Source organism: Saimiri boliviensis, chromosome 20, assembly GCF_048565385.1.
Source record: "Saimiri boliviensis isolate mSaiBol1 chromosome 20, mSaiBol1.pri, whole genome shotgun sequence".
Lineage (NCBI taxonomy): Eukaryota > Metazoa > Chordata > Mammalia > Primates > Cebidae > Saimiri > Saimiri boliviensis.
The window spans coordinates 21,748,218-21,774,943 of record NC_133468.1 but is presented as its reverse complement, the minus strand read 5'-3'; the positions used below and the strand labels follow the sequence as shown (position 1 = coordinate 21,774,943).

Sequence of the window (26,726 nt, the reverse complement as noted above, 5' to 3'; positions counted from 1 at the left end):
GCCATTACTGAGACTCTCCACCGCTAAGGAGGCAGGCTGCCGTTGCCGAGGCAACCTGCCACAACAGAGAGAGTCCCCCATAACAGAGGCGGGGCCACCATTGCCCAGACAGTTCTAACTACGCCCATATAAAAAGGACTACAGGGAAGAGCTCAGGGCAGCTGGGCGGAGCCCACAGCAGCTCAGCAAAGCCCCTGCCGGCAGGCAGTGGCTAGGCGTGCTGCTAGCTGGGCGGGTTCGACCTGAAAGAAAAATCAAAAAAGGCAGTAGTGCAACGGAAACTCATAAAGCTCCAACTCCCTGGGACAGAGACAGACAACAGGTGGACAAACCCACAAAAATGGGAAGAAACCAGCGCAAAAAGGATGAAAACTCCCGAAACCAGAACACCTCTCCTCCTAAAAGGGATCACAACTCCTCACCAGCAAGGGAACCAGACCGGATGGAGAAGGAGGGTGATGAAATGACAGAATCAGACTTCAGAAGGTGGGTAGTAAGAAACTACAATGAGCTAAAAGAACATGTTCTAACCCAACGCAAAGAAAATAGGAACCTTGAAAAAAGATTGGACGAACTGCTGACGAGAATGGACAGCATAGAGAGGAGTATAAGTGAATTGATGGAGCTGAAAAACGCAACACGAGAACTTCGTGAAGCATGCACAAGCTTCAACAGCCGAATTGACCAAGCAGAAGAAAGGATATCAGAGGTCGAAGATCAACTCAATGAAATAAAAAGAGAAGGCAAGAACAGAGAAAAAAGCACAAAAATGAATGAACAAAATCTTCAAGAAATGTGGGACTATGTGAAAAGACCTAATCTACGTCTGATAGGTGTACCTGAAAGTGATGAAGAGAATGAATCCAAGCTGGAAAATACTCTTCAGGATATTATCCAGGAAAACTTCCCCAACCTAGCAAGGCAGACCAATATTCAAATCCAGGAAATACAGAGAACACCACAAAGATATTCCTCAAGAAGAACAACCCCAAGGCACATAATCGTCAGATTCACCAGGGTTGAAATGAAAGAGAAAATGCTAAGGGCAGCCAGAGAGAAAGGTCGGGTTACCCACAAAGGGAAGCCCATTAGACTCACAGAAGATCTCTCAGCAGAAACCCTACAAGCCAGAAGAGATTGGGGGCCAATATTCAACATCCTTAAAGAAAAGAACTTTCAACCCAGAATCTCCTATCCAGCCAAACTAAGCTTCATAAGTGAAGGAAAAATAAAATCCTTTGTGAACAAGCAAGCACTCAGAGATTTCATCACCACCAAACCTGCTCTACAAGAACTCCTGAAAGAGGCTCTACACATATAAAGGAACAACCAGTACCAGCCACTCCAAAAACACACCAAATGGTAAAAAAACATCAACACAATCAAGAATCTGCATCAACTAACCAACAAAACAGCCAGGTAGCATCAAAATGACAGTATCAAATTCACACATAACAATACTATCCCTAAATGTCAATGGACTAAATGCCCCAATCAAAAGACACAGACTGGCAAATTGGATAAAAAGCCAAAACCCATCAGTTTGCTGTATCCAGGAAACCCATCTTACATGCAAGGATACACAAAGGCTCCAAATAAAGGGATGGAGGAAGATCTACCAGGCAAATGGAGAGCAAAAAAAGGCAGGAGTTGCAATTCTCATCTCTGATAAAATAGACTTTAAAGCAACAAAGATCAAAAGAGACCAAGAAGGATATTACATAATGGTAAAAGGATCACTGCAACAAGAACAGCTAACGATCCTAAATATATACACACCCAATACAGGAGCACCCAGATACATAAGGCAAGTTCTTAATGACTTACAAAGAGACTTAGACTCCCACACAATAATAGTGGGAGACTTTAACACCCCATTGTCAATATTAGACAGATCATCCAGACAGAAAATCAACAAGGATATCCAGGACCTGAATACTGACCTGGAACAAGCAAACCTAATAGACATTTACAGAACTCTCCACCCCAAATCCACAGAATATACATTCTTCTCAGCACCACATCACACCTACTCTAAAATTGACCACATAATTGGCAATAAATCACTCCTCAGCAAATGCAAAAGAACAGAAATCATAACAAACAGTCTCTCGGACCACAGTGCAATTGAGTTAGAACTCAGAATGCAGAAACTAACTCACAACCGCACAGCTTCATGGAAACTGAACAACTTGCTCTTGAATGTTGACTGGATAAACAATGAAATGAAGGCAGAAATAAAGATGTTCTTCGAAACCAATGAGAACGAAGACACAACATACCAGAATCTCTGGGACACATTTAAAGCAGTCTCTAGAGGAAAATATATAGCAATGAGTGCCCACATGAGAAGAAAGGAGAGATCGAAAATTGACACCCTATCATCAAAATTGAAAGAGCTAGAGGAGCAAGATCAAAAAAACTCAAAACCTAGCAGAAGACAGGAAATAACTAAGATCAGAGCAGAACTGAAGGAAATAGAGACACAAAAAACTCTTCAAAAAATCAATAAATCCAGGAGCAGGTTCTTTGTAAAGATCAACAAAATAGACAGACCACTAGCCAGATTAATAAAAAAGAAAAGAGAGAATAACCAAATTGATGCAATAAAAAACGATAAAGGGGATATCACCACAGATTCCACAGAAATCCAAACCATCATCAGAGATTATTACAAACAACTCTATGCACATAAACTAGTAAACCTGGAAGAAATGGATAAATTCCTGGACACCTGCATCCTCCCAAGCCTAAACCTGGAAGAAGCCGAAACCCTGAATAGACCAATAACATGGTCTGAAGTCGAGGCAGCAATAAAGAGCCTACCACCCAAAAAAAGCCCAGGTCCAGATGGGTTCACAGCTGAATTCTACCAGACATACAAAGAGGAGCTGATACCATTCCTTCTGAAACTATTCCAGACAATCCAAAAAGAGGGAATTCTTCCCAAATCATTTTACGAGACAAACATCATCCTGATACCAAAACCCGGCAGAGACTCAACAAGAAAAGAAAATTTCAGGCCAATATCCATGATGAACATAGATGCAAAAATCTTCAATAAAATACTGGCAGACCGATTGCAACAGCATATCAAAAACCTCATCCACCATGATTAAGTAGGATTCATCCCGGGGATGCAAGGCTGGTTCAACATACGCAAGTCCATAAACGTAATTCACCACATAAACAGAACCAAAGACAAAAACCACATGATTATCTCAATTGATACAGAGAAGGCTTTTGACAAAATTCAACAACCCTTTATGCTAAAAACCCTCAATAAACTAGGTATTGATGGAACGTATCTCAAAACAATAAAAGCTATTTACGACAAACCAACAGCCAATATCATACTGAATGGGCAAAAACTGGAAGCATTCCCTTTGAAATCTGGCACTAGACAAGGGTGCCCTCTCTCACCACTCCTATTCAATATAGTACTGGAAGTTCTAGCCAGAGCAATCAGGCAAGAAAAAGAAATAAAGGGTATCCAACTTGGAAAGGAGGAAATCAAATTGTCTCTATTTGCAGATGACATGATTGTATATCTGGAAGACCCCATCATCTCAGCCCAAAATCTCCTGAAACTGATAAACAACTTCAGCAAAGTCTCAGGATACAAAATCAACGTGTAAAAAACACAAGCATTCCTATACACCAGTAATAGACTTCAAGAGAGCCAAATCAAGAACGAACTGCCATTCACAATTGCTACAAAGAGAATAAAGTACCTAGGAATACAACTAACAAGGAATGTAAAGGACCTCTTCAAGGAGAACTACAAGCCATTGCTCAACGAAATAAGAGAGGATACAAACAGATGGAGAAACATTCCATGTTCATGGTTAGGAAGAATCAACATCGTGAAAATGGCCATACTGCCCAAAGTAATTTACAGATTCAATGCTATTCCCATCAAGCTACCAATGACCTTCTCCACAGAACTGGAAAAAAACATCTTAAACTTCATATGGAACCAAAAGAGAGCCCGCATAGCCAAGTCAATTCTAAGCAAAAAGAACAAAGCAGGAGGCATCACACTACCGGACTTCAAACTATACTACAAGGCTACAGCAATCAAAACAGCATGGTACTGGTACCAAAACAGAGATATAGACCAATGGAACAGAACAGAGGTCTCAGAGGAAATACAACATACCCACAACCATCTGATCTTCGACAAACCTGACAAAAACAAGCAATGGGGAAAGGACTCCCTTTTTAATAAATGGTGTTGGGAAAACTGGCTAGCCATGTGCAGAAAGCAGAAACAGGACCCCTTCCTGACACCTTACACCAAAATTAACTCCAGATGGATTAAAGACTTAAACATCAGACCTATTACCATAAAAACCTTAGAATAAAATCTAGGCAAAACCATTCAGGACATAGTTGTAGGCAAGGACTTCATGACCAAAACGCCAAAAGCAATGGCAACAAAAGCCAAAATAGACAAATGGGACCTAATCAAACTCCACAGCTTCTGCACGGCAAAGGAAACAGTCAGTAGAGTGACTCGGCAACCAACAGAATGGGAAAAAATTTTTGCAGCCTACCCATCTGACAAGGGGCTGATATCCAGAATTTACAAAGAACTAAAGCAGATCTACAAGAAAAAAACAAGCCTATTCAAAAATGGGCGAAGGATATGAACAGATACTTTACAAAAGAAGACATACAGGAGGCCAACAAACATATGAAAAAATGCTCATCATCACTGGTCATCAGAGAAATGCAAATCAAAACCACATTGAGATACCATCTCACACCAGTTAGAATGGCGATCATTAAAAAATCGGGAAACAACAGATGCTGGAGAGGATGTGGAGAAATAGGAACACTTTTATACTGTTGGTGGGAGTGTAAATTAATTCAACCATTGTGGAAGACAGTGTGGCGATTCCTCAAGGACCTAAAAATAGAAATCCCATTTGACCCAGCAATCCCATTACTGGGTATATATCCAAAGGATTATAAATCATTCTACTACAAGGACACGTGCACACGAATGTTCATTGCAGCACTGTTTACAATAGCAAAGACCTGGAACCAACCCAAATGCCCATCGACGATAGACTGGATAGGGAAAATGTGGTACATATACACCATGGAATATTACGCAGCCATCAAAAATGATGAGTTCACGTCCTTTGTAGGGACATGGATGAACCTGGAAACCATCATTCTCAGCAAACTGACACAAGAGCAGAAAATCAAACACTGTATATTCTCACTCATAGGTGGGTGTTGAACAATGAGAACACATGGACACAGGGAGGGGAGCACTACACGCTGGGGTCCGTTGGGGGGAAATGGGGGAGGGGCGGGGGGGTGGGGAGGTGGGAAGAGATAGCATGGGGAGAAATGACAGATACAGGTGAGGGGATGGAAGGCAGCAAACCACACTGCCAAGTGTGTACCTATGCAACAATCTTGCATGTTCATCACATGTACCCCAAAACCTAAAATGCAATAAAAAAGAAAGAAGTGAATGATATTTATAGTGAAAACTATAAAACACCTGATGTAAGAAATTAAATAAGATACAAAAATAGGAAAGATATTCCATGTTCATGAATTGGAAGAATCAAGATTGTTAAAATGCCCACACTACCCAAGGCAATCTACAGATTCCATGGAACCTCTATCAAAACAGCAATGATATTCTTCACAGAAATAGAAAAAAAAAGTCTTAAAATTTGTAAGAAACCATAAAAGACCCAGAAGAGCCAAAGCTTTCCTAAACAAAAATAACAGAATTGGAAGAATCACATTACCTGACTTTAAATTATACTACTAACATAGAAACCAAAAGAGCGTGGTACTAGCATAAAAACAGACACATAGATCAGCATAACAGAATAGAGAGCCTAGACTTAAATTCATACACCTATACTGAACTCAGTTTTAGCAAAAGTTGTCAAGAACATACTTTGGGGGAAAGGACAGTCTCGTTAATAAATGGTGCTAGGAAAACTGGATATCTAAATGCAAAAGAATGAAACTAGACCCCTATTTCTTGCTATATACAAAAATCAAATAAAAATGGATTAAAAACCTAAATCTAAGACCCTTAACTATGAAAATCTTCAAAGCAAACATCAAGAAAACTCTCCAGGACATTGGACTGGGCAAAGGTTTCTTGGATAATACCCTACAGGCACAGACAACCAAAGCAAAAATGGACAAATGGGATCACATCAAGTTAAAAATCTTCAGCACAGCAAAAGAAACAATCAAGAAAGTGAACACACAATGCACAGAATAGGAGAAAATATTTGCAACTACCCATCTGACAAGGGATTAATAACCAGAATATATAAGAAGCTCAAACAACTCTATAGGGAACAAATCTAATAATCTGATTTAAAAAATGGGCAAGTTACAGGCAGTTGACTTGACTATGGAACTCTACCAGCACCTGGAGTCTAAGGAGTGGTTTGTGCAGCTCTAATACCATGGGAAGGAGCAGGTGCCAAGAGGTTGCCCTGATGGGCTCTGCCAGCCAGACATGTTTTTGAACGCCATATCCGTTTATACCTTAAGCCCAGAAAAATACCACACACTCTGCTCGCAAGCTCAGGTGACGGAAGTTGGAAATGGAGAGTAACTGATTTATACAAGCAGGATATGATGATTTTAAAATAACGCACCTTTATACAACAACAACAACAACAACAAAATCCCTGCATTGGGATCCATATGCAGGGACTTGGGTGTGATGAAATGCTGCAGGGTTTTGCTGTTGCAGTGAAGATGGGAGCAATGAAGACAGACTTTGACAACACAGTCGCCATTCACCCTACCTCTTCAGAAGAGCTGGGCACACTTGTTGAGAACCCGGAGAGTCGTCTGGCTGGCAGTGGGACCCATAGATCTTCTGAAACGAAACAAATAATTACATTAACTTACTGTTTCAGTTTTGTGTATTTCTGTATTTTAATGAGGATCTTCTAATAGTGGAAACTTTTAGTATATAATAGAACTTATTTATGGAATAAGAAATTTGGAGTGTTATCCAGGATCGATTTGCATTTGATCACATCTTACAATAATTTTTTCAAGTTATTTTTATTAACAACTCTCTACTAGTATTTTTTTTCTGTTTTAGCCTCATCCCAAATATAAAATTATGTGAAGTACAATTAAGTTATTGTACTTGAATGAATAGAGCTTGCTATTTTTTTTTTTTTTCAGATGGAGTTTTGCTCTTGTTGCCCAGGCTGGAGTGCAATGGCACAATCTCGGCTCACTGCTACCTCCGCCTCCCGGGTTCAAGCGATTCCCCTCTCTCAGCTTCCCAGATAGTTGGGATTGCGGGCATGCGCCACCATGCCCAACTGATTTTGTATTTTTAGTAGAGATAGGGTTTCTCCGTGTTGGTCGGGCTGGTCTGCAACTTCTGACCTCAGATGATTCACCACCTCGGCCTCCCAAAGTTTTGGGATTACAGGCATGAGTCACTGTGCCCAGCCTGCTAATTTTTATAGAAGTTGCATGTTTCTGCACACAAATGTTCATTGCAGCACTGTTTACAATAGCAAAGACCTGGAACCAACCCAAATGCCCATCGACGATAGACTGGATAGGGAAAATGTGGTACATATACACCATGGAATATTACGCAGCCATCAAAAATGATGAGTTTGTGTCCTTTGTAGCGACATGGATGAACCTGGAAACCATCATTCTCAGCAAACTGACACAAGAGCAGAAACTCAAACACCGCAAGTCCTCACTCATAGGTGGGTGTTGAACAATGAGAACACATGGACACAGGGAGGGGAGCACTACACACTGGAGTCCGGGGAAATGGGGGAGGTACAGTGAGGTGGGGAGGTAGGAAGAGGTAGCATGGGGAGAAATGACAGATACAGGTGAGGGGAAGGAAGGCAGCAAACCACACTGCCATGTATGTACCTATGCAACAATCTTACATGTTCTTCACATGTACCCCCAAACCTAAAATGCAATAAAAAATAAATAAATAAATAAAAGAAGTTGCCTGTTTCATTGCTGACTACTGTATGCCATTGTAACACAACAGTTAAGTGTTTGTATATCTAAACATAAAAAAGGAAGAGTAAAGATAAATATTGTAATCTTATGGGGACTACTGTGTTATATGCAGTCCTTCGATTGAAACATTGTTATGCAGTGCATGACTGTGTGAAGGTTTTTCCACTGCATGTGAGAAGGCACTAGCCTGGATGTCAAGGATCTTTCTAGTCCCATTCTGTCAATTGCCAGCTTTGCACAAGCCACCTTCTCTCCCTGTGCCTGGTTTCCTCTTTGGTAAAATAGGCCTGTGTTCCTTAAACATTTCCAGAGCATGTCAACTAGCTTTAAGCTTTGCATAAAGGTTAATCATTCTCTGAGACTTTTATTCACCTTTTTGTTTATGCTACTGTTACATCCCTTAAAAGATTGTGTGATTATTATCCTTTTTATGTCCCTTTACCCCACTCAGCTGTGAGCTGTTTGAGGTCAGAGACTGTCCTACATATTCCCCATGTTCCAAGGACCTGGCACACATCTAGCATGTAATAGTTGCTCAGCAAATACTTGTTCAATGAATATGAGTGATATGGTTTGGCTGTGTCTCCACCCAAATCTCATCTTAAATTGTAGCTCCCATAATTCCCTTGTGTTGTGGTAGAAATCCAGTGGGAGATAATTGAATAGGGGCAGTTTTCCCCATACTGTTGTTGTGGTAGTGAATAAGTCTCACGAGACCTGATGATTTTATAAGGGGAAACCCCTTTCACTTGTCTCTTACTCCTTTCTCTTGCCTGCTGCCATGTGAGATGTGTCTTTCACCTTCCACCATGATTGTGAGGCTTCCTCAGTCACGTGGAACTGTGAGTCCCATCAAACCTCTTTCTTTTGTAAATTGCCCAGTTTTGGATATGTCTTTATCAGCAGTGTGAAAACGGACTACTACAATGAGATTTCCGATTAAAATTTATTTCACCAATGCAATTTAATTATTTCCTGGTAGTTTATTTGTATGTCAGAAGTTAGCAGCATCCTTTAAAAAAAAAATTCAACTGTTATTTTAGATACAGGAGTGGGACATCTGCCAGTTTATTACATGGTATACTGTACCCAGGTAGTGAGCATAGTACCCAATAGGTACGCCTCTTCCCACTGTCCTCCTTCACCTGACCTTAATCAGCAGGGTCTATTGTTCCCATGTTCATGTCCATGTGCACTCAATGTTTAGTTCCCATTTATGAGTGAGAACATGCATTTATTTTTTTTTCTTCCTGAGTTAATTAGCTTAGGATCATGGCCTCCAGCTTCATCTGTGTTGCTGCAAAGAAAATGATTTTATTCTTCTTTAAGGCTGCATAGTATTCCATGGCATAAACGTACCACATTTTCTTTATCCTGTTCATTGTTGATGGGTACCTAGTTGATTCCATGTCTTTGCTATTGTGAATAGCATGGCAATGAACATAGTATATGTGTCTTTTTGGATAACTATCTATTTTCCTCTGGTTGTATACTCAGTAATGGTATTGCTGAGTTGAATGGTAGCTCTGTGTTAAGTTCTTTGAGAAATCTCCAAACTGCTTTCCACAGAGGATGAACTAAATTACCTTCCCACCAGCAGTGCACAAGCATTCCCTTTTCTCTGCAACCTTGCCTGCATCTGTTGTTTTTTAACTGTTTAATTATAGCCAGTCTGACTGGTGTGAGACAGTATCCAATTGTGATTTTGATTTGTGTTTCTCTGATGTTTAGTAATGTTGAGCATTTTTTTATATCTTTGTTGGCCATGTGTATGTCTTGTTTTTGAAAGGTGGCTGTTCATGTCATTTGACCTTTTTTTAATGGGGTTGTTTTTGCTTAAGTTACATAAGAATTCTGGATATTAGACTTTTGTCAGATGCACAGTTTACAAATATTTTCTCTCATATTATAGGTTGTGAATTTTTGGTTTGTTGTAATGGCTTTTGGGAACTTAGCCAAAAATTCTTTCCAAAGCCAAAATTGAGAAGGGCACTTCCTAGGTTTTCTTCTAGGATTTTTATAGTTTGAGGTTTTAAATTTAAATCTTTAATCCATTTAATTTTTGTATACTGTGAAAGGTAAGAGTCTAGTTTCATTCATTTGCATATGGCTAGCCAGTTATCTGAGCACAATTTGTTGAAAAGCAATTCATTGCTTTTGTTAGCCTTGTCAAAGAGTAGTTGGTTGTAGGTGTATGGCTTTATATCTGGCTTTTTTGTTTGGTTTGATGGAGCTCTGTGTCTGTGTTTGTGCCATTACATGCTGTTTTGGCAACTGTGGCCTTATAGTACAGCTTGAAGTTGGGTAGTGTGATGCTTCTGGCTTTATTCTTTTTGCTCAGAATTGCTATTTGCACTCCTTTTGGGTTTCATATACATTTTAGAAAAGTTTTTTCCTAATCCTGTGAAGAGTGACATTGGTAGTTTGATAGGAAGAGCATTGAATCTCTAAATTCCTTTGGACAGTATAGCCATATTAATGATATTGATTCTTCTAATCCATGAGCAAGTAACATTTTTCCATTTATTTATGTCATCTCTGACTTCTTCCAGTAGTGTTTTGTAGTTATCCTTTTAGCAATCTGTCATCTCATTGGTTAGCTATTTTTCTGGGTATTTCACTTTTTTTGTGGTATTTTAAATGGAATCATGTTCTTTGACTATCAGCCTGGATATTATTAATGTATAGAAGTACTGATTTTTGTACATTGATTTCATATCCTGCAACCTTGCTAAACTCATTTGTCAGTTCTAGTTGCCTTCTGGTGGGGTCCTTAGGGTTTTCTAAGTATAGAATGATACTGTCGGCAAATAGAGATAGTTTGACTTCTTCCTTTCCTATTTGGATGCCTTTGATTTCTCTTGCTTGATTGCTCTGACTAGAACTTTTAGTACTATGTTGAATAGGAGTGGTGGGAGTGGGCAGTCTTGTCTTGTTCCAGTTCTAAAGGTGAATGTTTCTGGATTTTGCCTGTTCAGTATGATGTTAGCTGTGGATTTTATAGGCGGCTTTTATGTTGAGGAATGCCTACTACTCTGTTGAGGCTTTTTATCATGAGGGATGTTGGATTTTATCAAAAGGTTTTTCTGCAGCTACTGAGATGATCATGTGGTTTTTTCTTTTAATTCTGTTATGTGGTGAATCACATTTATTGATTTATGTATGTTGAATCAACTTTGCATATTTTTTTAATCTACCATTTAAAAAATTTTTCTCAAGTGTTCACTTTTTGATTTTTAAAATCACCGTGTGTTTGTGTAGGCATTATGACAGTTGATATTGTGCCTTGGAAATGAAATGTTCAATACATGTGTGATGAATAAAAATACATGTTTTCTGTATATGATGAATTGTAATCATGACACCAGATCAAACAGGTTTTTTTTTTGAGCCTTAAAAACCTGTGCTTTTTCAAGTGTGCTTCTAGCTATAAATTGATCTGAACCTTTCTTTTTACTTGTATTGATTAGCTATCCACAGAGAAAACACTGTTGACTTCATGTAATCTATATTCATTAGAAATTGAGCCAAATTTTTATATATGAAACTCTGGATTTTTGTTTTAAAGTTCAGAGATCTTGACAGTCCCTTTATCTATAGAGTAGATTTTTATTGCATATTTGACAACTATGTCACTGGAAGCTCTAGAGGAGAAATGAAGACAGCAAATATAATGGAATCTAGAAGGATCACTGACAAGTGAAAATTTTACCTGAGTTTGTGCTGGCCTTCAACCTCAGACTCTTATTTTAGTTAATCTGACATCTTCAAACAATACCTTTGGTTAGTTTTATTCTCATTTCCTGTCTGTCTCTATTTCTGTCTGCCTCTTCTCAATCTCAATCAATATCTCTCTCATGTGCATGTGCACACACACATAGGGTGGACAGAGTAGCATAGTGGTTAAAGACAGATTTTGTAATTGGGCAGGCTTATACTATCATCTTTGTCACTTATTTTTATATTTGCTCTATAACTTTGAACAAACCTTTTCTTTTCTTTTAGATTCACTCAGTTCAAAGTTCTTTATCCATTAAATGGAGATAATAATAATATTTCCTAATTTGTTGAGCCTAGTAAATGAGGTGATTCAGGTAAACTTCATAGCACAGCAGCTGGCCTATAGGAAGTTCTTAATTAATGGTGACTCTACCTAGCATAGAGTTTCCCTTGTTTAACTGCACAGATCTCTTCTGATAACTTATGATGAATAAGATTACTGAACTTTCCTAGTTTCCTCTTCTGGCAGAACACACTATCCCTACGTAAACCTTAAATAAGCAGGAGACTTTCCTAAGTTAGGATTTCAGGAGATTGCCAAGTACATCATACTTTAATTGTGAGAAATATAAATGAAAATCTTGAAAGAAGTAAGAATTTTGGGAAGGTCGAGTAGGTTCAACAGAGTTCAGCTATTAAAAGTTCTAATTATTGACTTATGAGGTAACACCCCAGGCTTCCTTTTAAAGTCTGCTTATTTCTAGTTTGTAAACAATTCTAACAAGCACAAATCTACCCCATCTCTAAGCAAAAAGCCTTTCTGGAATAGCAGATAAGAAGAAAAGACAATTCACTGTGAAAAGTGCTTAATACCTCATTACCAGGGAAGAGATTGAAGAAAACAGAAACATATACATTTATTCACTGAAATTCTTCATTTGGAAAAGTTAAGAGGTGACACATCTTTCAGATAACAAAACTGTATAGTAAGGGAAATATTTCAAATCTACTCGTATTTTTTCTCTATTAAAAAAATTGACATAAAATTAAAAAAATAAAAGAACAAAACTGTTTAGAGTGGCATTTCCCAAACTGTGTTTTTGTTTAATAGGATGTCAGGTGGTAATAGGCAATGAAAGAGTTCTTTGATCAAGATGTGTGGAACACATTGGGTTGAATAAAGTTAAATTGCTCAGTTTTTCTTTATGGCTTCCTAGACTCTTTACCTCTAAAAAGGAAAGTCAGTGAGTAAAATGTACTGGAATTCCCAATTTAACTTGAACACAGAATCCTTTTTATGAACAATAATGGGACCTGTGTTCCACAAAGAGTACTTTGGTTCTCTGGCCTTAGGCCTTTGTTCAAGGGGACAAATAGCCCAGCATTTGTCAATATCCAAGTAGTATAGCAATAATAATCATAATACCACAGAGCAATATAAGGTCACATTATATTTATTACCATCTTTTAAACTTCAAACTGGCTATTTTACTTTTAGAAATCCAACCTTAGAAATACTTATAAAACTCCGTCTACCTTGTAAGATTGTTAATGACTACAATATTTGTAGTATTAAGTATTTAATAACTAAATGTTCATCTGTAAGAAATTGCCTGGATAAAAAATGGCTCAAGCAATATAATGAAATACTATACAAATGTTCAAAAGAATAAGGTAGTTCTACATGTACTAATAGGAAAAAATGCCCTCAACACATTGTTGAGAAAAAGTGTTAAGTTGTAGAGAGAGTACATAGCAAGATATTTTTAAATTCACACACATATGCACACATGGAAACAAATGAATAAGAGTGTGTGAACGTGTGTACACACTTGGATGCATCTGGAGAACAAGGAGACAGGCTTTCAATTTTCACAGTATAACTTGTGCTTCTAGAATGTAGACTGCTGTAAGATACATTTGCTCACACTTGACAAAGATAAAGCTAAATAAGCCATACAATTATACTCTAAAAAAAAAAAAAAGAACCTCATCTTTCTGATGACACAAAGATACCTAAGTATGATAATCAGAGAGAGAGATGAGTTACTCCTAGAGAGCACTAACACAGCTGTATCAACCCTGAGGGCACGGCAGAAGAACAAAACCTGCCATAGATGGGGTAAGGAGAAACAAGCCCAACTTTTAATAATCTTTTATGGCCAGGCATGGTCTGGCATAACACATTACAATCCTGGGCAGATCTAGCCCAAAGTCAGTCTTCAGTCACTCTCCAACCTTTTCCACAGCACGTGCACCAAGTGCACAGTGTTAATGTGCCCAGCTCTGGAGTAGGGCAGGGAATCTGAGAGAGATTTTTCTCTTAGGAGCATGGGACCTTTACTAAATATAAAGCATCATTCTGCTGAAGGTTGGTGGCATACTAGTATGACAGTGAGATTAACAAGGCATAGAAAACTGTTTACAGGACTAGAGAGCAGAGACAAAATCTATTACCTCAAAAGTTTATCACTGTGCTATAAGAATGGAGAGCAAGAGAAATCACCTACAATTTGGAGATCTGAAAGCTGGCTTGTAGAATATAGGAGAATCTTGAAACAATCACTGGTAATTATATTCTAAGACCTGATGATGGTAAAGCCCTGATCCTGCCTTCTAATTATTTGATGGTAGTGATGAAGTGAATTTAACTAGAGCTGAAGCAAATCCCAGATTTAGCTCAGTTTATAGATTAAATGATGAGATTGACTCAACTTCCCACATCAGCTGTCTGAAGAGAAAGGGATATATTCTTTTCAAAGAGTTAATATTTATTTCATCCTGTTTTATTTTCCCATGCAATGTCCATCATACAACCAAAAATTATGAGACAGGCAAAGAAGCAGGAAAAGCTGGTTCATAACTAAGTGAAAAATAGTCAATTGACGCAGTCCAGATGTTGGAATTAGAAGACAAAGATTATAAAATAACTGATTAAAATATGTGAAAGGAACTAGTGGAGGAAGCAGACAATTTATAAACAGATGGAGAAATATAGCTGAGAAATGAAACTCATTATAAGACAGAACCATATTTTTACTTTGTGTGATTTTTTTTTTTAAATCAATTACATTTGGCAGTGAGAAGACGTGGTTTAAATTTTAAAAATGACTTTAAAAACACATTTCCAAATGTTTTCATGCAAAATAGTTAAATTATAATTTAAATACTTTAGAGGGAAACCACAACTTTATGGAAAAACTTTGTTATGAATATATGCATGCCCTGTGGTTTCCTGGTAATAATAGTTCTACTATACTTGCGAGCAGTCATACAACATGAATCATCAAATACACACCTGGTTGCTAAAATTGTGACCAAAAGCCTGGGCATGGTGGCTTAAGCCTATAATTCCAGCACTTTGGGAGGCTGAGGCAGGTGGATCACTTAAGGCCAGGAGTTTGAGACCAGCCTGGCCAACATGACGAAACCCCATCTCTACTAACAATACAATTAACCAGGTGTGGTGGTGCAAGCCTGTAATCTCAGATACTTGGGAGGCTGAGACATGAGAATCACTTGAACCCGGGAGGTGGAGGTTGCAGTGAGCCGAGATCATCTTACTGCACTCCAGCCCGGGCGATATACTGAGACCCTGTCTCAAAAATAAATAAAATAGTAAAATAAGGTGGACAAACCAACAATATTCCTAATTATGCACAACATCCAATTCTTATGCTTCTAGGGGATGAACATGCTGTCTAGGGTGATGAAGTTCAGGCTTGGGCTACATGAGGCAGGTATCAATAAAGGTTGATTTTAAATATATCACTGATGGATCTGTACAAAAGGATATGCCTTTTTCAAGGCAACATTCTTTATGAAATGCTATTGATGGAGATAAATATGGATAAAACTGAAACATAAAGATAGGCCAATAGGGAGAACCACGCTTAAAATTTAAGGAAATAAAACTCTAACTAGAGGCTCATATGACAATGTATCTCTTTTCACGATGTGCTTTCAGATACTCACATGTAAATTCTCATCAGGCTGAGAAACTTCTTGGTTACACTCCTTGTGGTATATGTTTTAGAATTTTTTCCCCACAGATTTCTAGCCCAAGTATGGACTAATTAAACATGATAGGCTTTTTCCTTGAGGACTGAGTATCTATAAGACCTAGGTATCTTTAATTCTCCTTAAAGGTGCTGTCTAGAACAAGCTTAGTCTGTACGCATCTAGAGCACCCCTTGACCAGATGTTTATGCCTGCCACATTTGCCACCTATATCACCTTAGTCTTATGAGAACTTATTTTGTGTGTTCCATAGAAACTGAAAATTCAGGTTTTTCTGAAAAAGCAGTGACAGCTGAGATATAGATTACCGATGAGGCTGAAGTTCCTCTGAACACACACTCAGTGGGAGAATGTCCAAAAGAAATGTTGTAGAGTTGAAACAGAGATTTCTTGAAAAAAAAAAAAAAAAAAAAAAAAAAGAGCTCTGTTTCTCACACCCTGGACTAAGATGTAACAAAAACCAACCAACCAACCAAACAAACAAAATACCTTGAGATTGAGAGACAAGCCAGCAAAATTGTTGGGTTGTTGGTTCAAATTCCAAACACTGGCTCAAAAATGGACTGTGCTTGTTGAAAAACAAGTTGAGCGTATAGCTTGTGGTATGTGTTTTTGTTGTTGTTGTTGGAAGAATGTTTAGCTTTTGCTTTCCAGTGACCTACAGGGAAGAGGGGAGTAGAAAATGACAAGTAGAAATGGAAAGAGGAGCATATGGTCATCTCTACCTGCTGCCCAAGGTTTTACAGACCATGTTGTTCTCTAGGACCTCCTACCTGCATTAGGAATAAGCTCATGTGCTACATTTGGATCTTGACCCACTGGCTTGAATCCAGCTTCTCTCTCTCCTCAGGGGTTAAGGATAAAGGCAAGCTTGGGGCACACAGAGCATTGGGAAGCTGAATATTACCACATTATTTTCAACCAAAGAGTCTTTTCCTCTTCCTGATTTCAAAATCCCTGTCAAGCAGCTATTGCTTATACTGCACATGTTTAAATGATATCTAGGAGGCAAGTTAGGCATGGCTTAGAATGTATGGCTTCTAGGTAAAGATTTTACCTCATGCGTTGGAAATATACAAAAGGAGCAGGTCCTCCACAGGGTTTTCTGATTGCCCTCTAGGGTAGTCAGATCCAATTTGATTAAATCATCTGGCTTCCTAGTTTATTTATTTGTTAATAAAATTTGTAATCATTTTATGACTCATTCTTCAAACTTGGTCCTGACTGCTGATATCCTTGGGAGTGGAATGAAAACCATTTGAAAAAGAAGTGAGACAACTCAGAAACAGAAACTCAAATATATGTTCTCACTTACAGGTGGAAGCTAAATAATGTGTTCACATGGACATAGAGTGTGGAATGATAGACATTAGACTCAAAGGAATGAGGAGAGGAGGTGGGAGGTAGATGATGAGAGATTACATAATGAATACAATGTATATTATCTGGTTACACTAAAAGCCCTGACTTCCTCACTATAAAACACATCCATGTAACAAAATTGCACTAGTACCCCTTAAATTTGCACACAGAAAATGACACTGGGACAACTAAACCTTGACTGACCTCTAAAACTCTGTAAATTCATTATTCATCAAAAACATTTTTTAAGTTTATTATTATTATTTTAGCCTCCACAGATGCTTGCATGTGGTAGACATGCTGTAACCTAGTGCTGACTGAACTGAAATATTTGTGGGGTGTCTGCTTATCAATATGCTAGTTATTGCAGAGGACTAAATAAGATAAATTTCTCTCTGGTATGAATGACTGTCACACACATTCACCTTATCATTTACATTATATTTCAAAGTTATCTTTCTAAAACTCTGGTCTCATTGCATTATTCTTCACACCCTACATTCTCTTCATTGCTTACTGAATAACACCCTCTGTGAACTAGTTGCAAACTCTCTTTGCTTTTTTAGCTTTTACAAACAAGGCAGATAGATTATTTTTCTCCACAAATTTCCCAGCAAGTTCAGGGCTTCGTACATCTGTTCACTCTGGTTTCTCTGACTCAATCATTCTTGTCCACATACTCCACCCATGCATAACCTTCAAAGCTGAGATTAAAAAGCAACTCCTTCAAGGAGTCTCCCTTTATACCCTGTTTCTATCCACTTTTTCCCTTATATTCCGTAGTGCCATAATTCCTCACAGCTTTTCCCTGAACTGTAAGATTATGTCAACAGATTCTCCTCCTTGAGTGATCAAATATTCCCTTGCTCAAGTTGACAATGTATTTTTATTTGATGTCACGCTTTCTCTTTTCTTAAGGGTTTTGTATTATGACAACCCTTTGCAAAAATCATTCTCTGGCTTCTTGGCATATACAAACATGGTCTTATCACATATCAAGGCAATCAAAAACTTTTCACATCATCAGTCAGTCCATCATGTTTTCTCATCATCACTGATTACATTTATCTAACATTACAAGATGTTTTGTTATTCTAACAAAGAGTTTAAGGTGGTTCCCCCCTCCCCCCAACTAGAAAGAAAAATCAGCTACTATAATGTGAATGGGGTGGGTAATCTACATATTGTTACTATACCTTATCATATAATACAGAAAATTTAGCTTTTGGAATATTCTTTACCAAATTATAAATGCCTTGAGGTCAAGGAATCTATTTCATTCTTTTTAGTACCTGGAATAGTGCCATGCCATGACCATAACAAGATCTTGTTACATATTTGTTGAAATGAAAAATTTCTGAAAGGGAAACCCATGTTAGTATTTTTCTTCCTAAAATGTGTTAATATTTTATTTCATGAGAAAGACTCAGCAGAGCTTCTAAAACAGAATCAAGATCTCTCTACCAAAATATGATTTTTTTTAGTGAAATCACAACAAAAGAAACACATTTTTAATGTTACTCATTAAAAAATCATTTGTTGTAGTCCTCCTTTCTCAAGTTAATAATCCTTTGCAAAGAAGTCATCCTACAGAAAACACAAGCATTGCCTTCTGAGCAGATATGTAAATAGCTATAATTTATTCTCCTGCATTTTTCAAATATACTACCATCTGCTTTAGCCCTGGAGAACCATTTTAGAGTTATTTCCCCATGATCCATTCTCCATTCCATTCTTGCCCTGGAGATATTCTTGTACTTGTTATTAGCTCACCAATATACAATAACAATTACTGTTTATAAAGGTATTTTAGGTCTCATAGAAGTTTGAGCAAATTTATTGGAAGCAAATTCTTTGACATCAGGATTCTGTAATGTAGTTACAGATTGTGGGCATCATTTGGGATTAGGCAATTTCTCACTCATAAACTTTTGCCAGAATTACAAGATGATGCTGGTACTTAAATGCCAACTCCAGTTGTCTTTTCATCTGGCAAAAATCTGGAAGCCCCAGGTTACTGAACTGTACTTCATGAATTCATGATGCTTCTCTTCTCTGCTTTATGTAGCATGAAGTTGGAAAATTACATGGGACAGCTGGTGCTAGACTTCCATTTTATAGGTTTCTCACATCATACACATTTTACTCATGGGTTCAGAATGTACGTTTTTCCTAGATTACTGTTAAAGTAGGCCAGGGAACCTAAGAAAACAGCCCACATACACCATCAGGAAACAAAATGAGTTTAACTCACCTATTAGAATAAAAAGATTCTCAAATTGACCTGTCAAATTTCAACTCTATGTTGTATGTAAGAGTCATATCTAAAATGTGGCAATTTTAAAAAAGGCTAAAGGAAAAGGAATGGACAAAGGTTTACCAGGCAAATGAAAACAATATGAAAGTAGGAACTGAAATTCTCATATTGAACAAAGTAGAAAACAGCATAACAGGAGGCAAAAGACATTTTATAATGCTAAAAACCCTATTTCAGAATGAAGCTATAACAAATAGCTATAACAACAGAATTCATGTACACAGATCACAGATAAAATACATAATGAAGAAAAAAATTACACTTAAAATAGCAACAAAAATATTTAGGAGCAAGCATCAGATATGTTCAAATGTATATGAATAAAACTATAAATACCTCTGAAAGATGCAAAAGTAGATTTGAGCAAGTGGAAAGATGGCCCTTGTTCTTGTTTAGAATGTCTCAACATAATAAAGATATAATTCTTCCTTATTTTAATATCTGTTAGTTATGTTAATTTATAGATTCACCCAATAAAATATTGACAAGCTTTATATCAAGTTAGATATATTGGGACAAAAGTTCATATGGAAAAAATAAATACTTAAGAATAGATAGGAAAACAGTGACTAGGAAGAGCTATGAAGGGGGTCTAGTCCTGTTCATATTAACCCTATAAATACTCTAATTAAAACAGTGTGGTACTGGCTCATGAGCATATAAACAGACCAATGGAATAGAATAGAAATCTATAAAAATTTGGCATATTAAAAAGATTTTATCTCAAATCATTAAGGAAAAGTTGATCTTTTAAGTACGTGATGTTGGGCAACCAGATAACCATTTTTCACAAATAAAAAAATAGATCCCTTCCTCATGTCATATAAAAGAAAATACTCTAAATGAATCAGAATTATAAATGTAAAATAATGTAACTTTAATGGAAGAAAATATGGGTGAGTTCCTCTATATTCTAGGTTTATGAAAAAGTTTTTAGCTCATACTAAAAAGTCCAGATATAATAGAAGACTAATAAACTAACTACATACGGCAAAAATACCAGAAGCAAAGTTAAAGGACAAATGACAAACTAGAAAAAAGCATTTATAACATATACTCTAGAAACAACGGGCCAGTATCCCTGGTGTACAGAAAACTCTTAACACTTGAAGGAGAAATAATCATTCTATAGCAAAATGAAAAAAAGAAATAGAAAGGCAATTTACAAAATAATATAAGCATGGGCCTTGAACAGATAAAAAGCTATTAAAGTTAATTCACATTAAGATAAATGCAATTTAAAATTCACTGAGATATTATTTCTTACTTATCAGATTGCAAAAATTCAAAGCTTGACAATATATTTTGTTCACAGGGCTGTGGAAAACATGAATTGCTGGTAGGCATGCAGAATGGTCGGAATGCAAAATTCTTACTGAGGGGATGTGACATCAGTTAATAAAACTACACGTGCATCTGCTGTTCACCTCAGCAGCCTACTTCTAGATGTATCCTAAAAATATATCCCCAGCAAAACAAACATATATATGCATGAAGCTACTCATTAAAGTAATATCTGAAGGAAACTACTAAAATGTCTGAGCATAGGAGACTGATTGATTAAATTATAACCCCTACATTCAATGGAATACAATGCAGTTTTAAACAAAGACCGACGAAGATCTCCATGAACTGATGTAGGATAACCTCTGGAATACACTGTTAGGTGAAAAAAAGCAAATTGCAAAGGAGATATTATATATATATATATACTTATCTATACAAAGAAAAGCCCAGGAAGGCAACAACAAGAACAACCTTGGCTGCTCATATGAGGTAGGGGAACGAAATAGAAGAAACACAGGAGGCACTGACACTTTTCTCAGCATGTCTTTTTGTATAGTTTTGATATTTAGAAATAGGTTAATGTTCTATATATTCAATAAAAAAATTAAATTAACAAGGATAGGAAGAAGAAAACGATAAAACTGAAAACAAGTTGAAAATAAATAAACTCAACTATATTTCAAATAAATAACATAACCACACTAAAGGGGAGAGAGGAAGAAGTAACTAATCCAATTAATACAGGGTATTTGACTGCATACTTTTAGTTTTACATAGGGTTTCTTTTCTTTCTTTCTCTCTTTTTTTTTTTTTTGAGATGGCATCTTGCTATGTCACCCAGGCTGGAGTACAGTGGCAAGCTCTCAGTTCACTGCAGCCTCTGCCTCTTGGGTGGAAGCAATTTTGCTGTCTCAGCCTCCTGAGTAGCTGGGATGACAGGCATGTGGTATCATGCCTGGCTAATTTTTATATTTTTAGTAGAGACGGGATGTCACCATGTTGGCCAGGCTGGTCTCAAACTCCTGACCTCAGGTGATTCACCCACCTCAGCCTCCCAAACTGCTGAGATTACAGGCATAAGCCCAGCCTACATAGAATTTCAAGTGCTCATAAAACATTTATTAAAATAGGTCACAGGCCACCCATAAAGCAAGTCTCAAAAAATTTCGAAGAGTTGAAATCATAGACAATATGTTTTCAGACCATAGTAGATATAAGCTAGAAATAAGTAACCAAAAGATAACAAAAAAAAAAAATAGTTGCCCCTTAGTTTGAAAACCAAGCAATAACTTATAAATAACCTATGGGCCAAAGAATAAATCATAACGGAAGTTTCTAAAATATCTTAAATTACATGATAAAATATGGCATATCAAAATGTATGGGATGCAGCTAAAGCTGTGATCAGAGAAACTATAGCCTTGAATGCCTGTATTAGAAAAGAAGAAAGGCTAAAAACCAATTGTTTAAGCATATTTCACAAGAAGATAAAGAAAAAATAAAGAACAAATGTAACCCAAAAAATGTAAATAGGTCAATTTTTTTTTTTTTTTTTTTTTTTTTTGCCACTGCAAAAACAGACCAAACTGTAAAGATCAACAACATCATGAAGAAACTGCATCAACTAATGGACAAAACAAAAAGCTAGCATCAAAATGGCAGGATCAAATTCATACATAACAATATTAACCTTAAATGTAAATGGGCTAAATAAATGGTCCAATCAAAATATGCAGACTGGCAAATTTAAGAGTCAAGACCCATCAGTGTGCTGTATTCAGGAGACCCATCTCATGTGCAAAGAGATACATAGGCTCAAAATAAAAGATGGAGGAGTATTTACCAAGCAAATGCAGAGAAAAAACAAACAAAAAAATTAGGGGTTGTAATCCTAGTCTCTGAAAAACAGCCTTTAAACCAACAAAGATCAAAAGAGAGAAAGAAAAGCATTACATAATGGAAAAGGGGTTAATGCCACAAGAAGAGCTAACTATCCTAAATATATATGCACCCAATACAGGAGCACCCAGATACATAAAGCAAGTTCTCAATGATCTACAAAGAGACTTAGACTCCCACACAATAATAGTGGGAGATGTTAACACTCCACTGTCAATATTAGACAGATCAACGAGACATAAAATTAACAAGAATATCCAGGACTTGAACTCAGATCTGGATCAAGAGGACCTAATAGACATCTATAGAACTCTCCATCCCAAATCCACAGAATATACATTCTTCTCAGGACCACATCACACTTATTCTAAAATTGACCACATAATTAGAAGTAAAACACTCCTCAGCAAAGGCAAAAGAATGGAAATCATAACAGTTTCTCAGACCACAGTACAATCAAATTAGAATTCAGGATTAAGAAACTCACTCAAAACTACACAACTACATGGAAACTGAACAACTGGCTCCTGAATGACTACTGGATAAACAATGAAAAGAAAGCAGAAATAAACATGTTCCTTGAAACCAATGAGAATGAATACACCATATACCAGCATCTCTGGGATACATTTAAAGCAGTGTCTACATGCACACGTACATTCATTGCAGCCCTGTGTACAATAGCGAAGACCTGGAACCAACCCAAATGCCCATCAATGATAGACTGGACAAATAAAATATGGTACATATGCACCATGGAATACTATGCAGCCATAAAAAGCGATGAGTTCGTGTCCTTTGCAGGGACTTGAATGAATCTGGAAACCATCATTCTCAGCAAACTGACCCAAGAACAGAAAGCCAAGCACTGTACATTCTCACTCATAGGTGGGTGTTGAACAACAAGACCATGTGAACTCAGGGAGAGGAGTATCACACACAGGGGACAGTTGTTGGGTGGGTAGGGGAGAGAAAATTGGGAGTGGGGAGGAAGGGGAGGGTGGGGAGGGATAACATGGGGAGAAATGCCAGATATTGTATGCACCTAAAGTAAAATACATAAATTATAAATAAAATAAAATAAAGCAGTGTCTAAAGGGAAATTTATAGCACTAAATGCCCACAAGAGAAACAAGGAAAGATCTAAAATTGACACCCTGATGTCATGATTAAAAGAACTAGAGGAGCAAGATCAAAAAAATTCAAAAGCTAGCAGAATACAAGAGATAACTAAGATCAGAGCAGAATTGAAGGAGATAGAGACACAAAAAAAGAACCCTTCAAAAATTAAATAAATCCAGGAGGTGTTTTTTTTTTTTTGAAAAGAACAACAAAATAGATACACCACTAGCCAGACTGATAAGAAAAAGAAAAGAGAAAAATTGAATAGATGCAATAAAAAATGATAAAAGGGATGTCACCACTGATCCCACAGAAATACAACCTTCCATCAGAGACCATTACAAACACCTCTATGCAAATAATAGAGTACATCTAGAAGAAACGGATACATTCCTGACATTCCTGGAAACTTACACCCTCCCAAGACTAAACCAGGAAGAAGTTGAATTCCTGAATAGACTAATAACAAGGTCTGAAATTGAGACAGCAATTAATAGCCTACCAACAAAGAAAAGTCCAGGAACAGACAGGTTCACAGACGAATTCTACTAGAGATATGAAGAGGAGCTAGTACCATTCCTTCTGAAACTATTCTAAACAATACAAAAAGAGGGAATCCTCCCTAACTCATTTGATGAGACCAATATCATCCTGATACCAAAATCTGGCAGAGACACAACTAAAAAATAAAATTTCCAATATCCATGATAAACATTGATGCAAAAATTCTCAACAAAATACTGACTAACTGAACCCAACAGCACATCAAAAAGCTTATGCATGATGATCAAGTTGGCTGCATCCTTGGAACGCAAGGCTGGTTTAACATATACAAATCTATAAATGTAAGGCACAACTAAACAGAACCAAAAACAAGACCCACATGATTATCTCAATAGACGTAGAGAAGGCCTTTGACAAAATTCAACAGCCCTTTATGCTAAAAACTCTCAATAAACTAGGCATCAATGGAACGTATCTCAAAATAATGAGATATTTATGACAAACCCACAGCCAATATCATACTGAATTGGCAAAAACTGGAAGCATTCTTTTTGAAAACTGGTACAACACAAGGATGCCCTCTCTCACCACTCCTATTCAACATAGTATTGGAAGTTCTGGTCAGGGCAATCAGGCAAGAAAAAGAAATAAAGCATATTCAATTAGGAAAAGAGGAAGTCACATTGTCTCTATTTGCAGATGACATGATTGTATATTTAGAAGATCCCATCGTCTCAACCCCAAATAACCTTAAGATGATAAGCAACTTCAGCAAAGTCTCAGGATACAAAATCAATGTGGAAAAATCATAAGCATTCCTATACACCAATGACAGACTAACAGAGGGCCAAATCATGAGTGAACTCCCATTTACAATTGCTACAGAGTGAATAAAATACCTAGAAATGCAACTAACAAGTGATGTAAAGGACCTCTTCAAGGAGAACTATAATCCACTTTTCAAGGAAATAAGAGAGGACACAAACAGATTGAAAAACAGTCCATGTTCATGGTTAGAAAGAATCAATATCGTGAAAAAGATCATATGCCCAAAGTAATTTATAGATTCAAGCTATCCCCATCAAACTAACACTGGCCTTCTTCACAGAACTGGAAAAAACAACTTTAAACCTCATATGGAACCAAAAAAGAGCCTGCATAGCCAAGGCAATCCTAAGTAAAAAGAACAAAACCAAGGCATCACACTGCCAGACTTCAGGCTATACTACAAGTCTACAGTAATCAAAACAGCATGGTACTGGTACCAAAGGAGAGATACAGACCAATGGAACAGAAAAGAGACCTCAGAAAGAAGACCACACAACTACAAACATCTGATCTTTGACAAACCTGACAAAAACAAGGAATAGGGAAAGGATTCCCTATTTAATAAATGGTGTTGGGAAAACTGGCTAGCCATATGTAGAATGCTGAAACTGGATCCCTTCCTTACACCTTATACAAAAATTAACTCCAGATGAATTAAAGATTCAAACATAAGACTAACACCATAAAAACCCTAGAAGAAAACCTAGGAAATACCATTCAGGACATAGGCATGGGCAAGGACTTCATGACTATAATACCAAAAGCAATGGCAACAAAAGCCAAAATAGACAAAGGGGATCTAATTAAACTTAAGAGCTTCTGAACAGCAAAAGAAATTATCATTAGAGTGAACCAGCAACCAACAGAATGGGCAAACATTTTTGCAATCTACCCATCTGACAAAGGACTAATATCCAGAATCTACAAGAACTTAAACAAATATACAAGGAGAAACAAACAACCCCATCAAAAAATGGGCAAAAGAGGTGAACAGACACTTCAAAATAAGTCATTCGTGCAGCCAACAAACATGAAAAATGCTTATCATCACTGATCATTAGAAAAATGCAAATCAAAACCACATTGAGATGCCATCTCACGCCAGTTAGAATGGTGATCATTAAAAAATCTGGAGACAACAGATGCTGGAGAGGACGTGGAGAAACAGGAACACTTTTACACTCTTGGTGGGAGTGTTAGTTACTTCAAACCTTGTAGAATGCAGTGTGGCAATTCCTCAAGGATCTAGAACTGGAAATCCCATTTGACCCAGCAATCCCATTACTGGGTATATACCCAAAGGATTATAAATCATTTTACTATATAGACACATGCACACGTATGTTTATTGTTTACTGTTCACAATAGCAAAGACCTGGAACCAACCCAAATGCCCATTGATGACAGTCTGGATAAAGAAAATGTGGCACATACACACCATGGAATACCATGCAGCCGTAGTAAACAATGAGTTTGTGTCCTTTGTAGGGACATGGATGAATCTGGAAACTATCCTTTTCAGCAAACTGACACAAGAACAGAAAACCAAACACAGCATGTTTTCATTCATAAGTGGGTGTTAAATAATGAGAACACATGGACACAGGCAGGGGAACATCACACACTGGAGCCTGTCAGGGGATGG

At 37.2% G+C, this 26,726-nt stretch overlaps 1 protein-coding gene across 2 annotated transcripts in view; it reads right to left on the bottom strand.

The window, feature by feature from the left end:
• The window catches only part of ATP10B (ATPase phospholipid transporting 10B (putative)), a 321,028-nt gene that overhangs the window by 230,998 nt on the left and 63,304 nt on the right, over nt 1-26,726 (bottom strand). For both annotated transcript variants that reach the window (XM_074390675.1, XM_074390674.1), the window contains exon 2: nt 6,810-6,883. The gene's annotated coding sequence lies outside the window, so the exon portion shown is untranslated. The remainder of the gene's footprint in view (nt 1-6,809; nt 6,884-26,726) is intronic.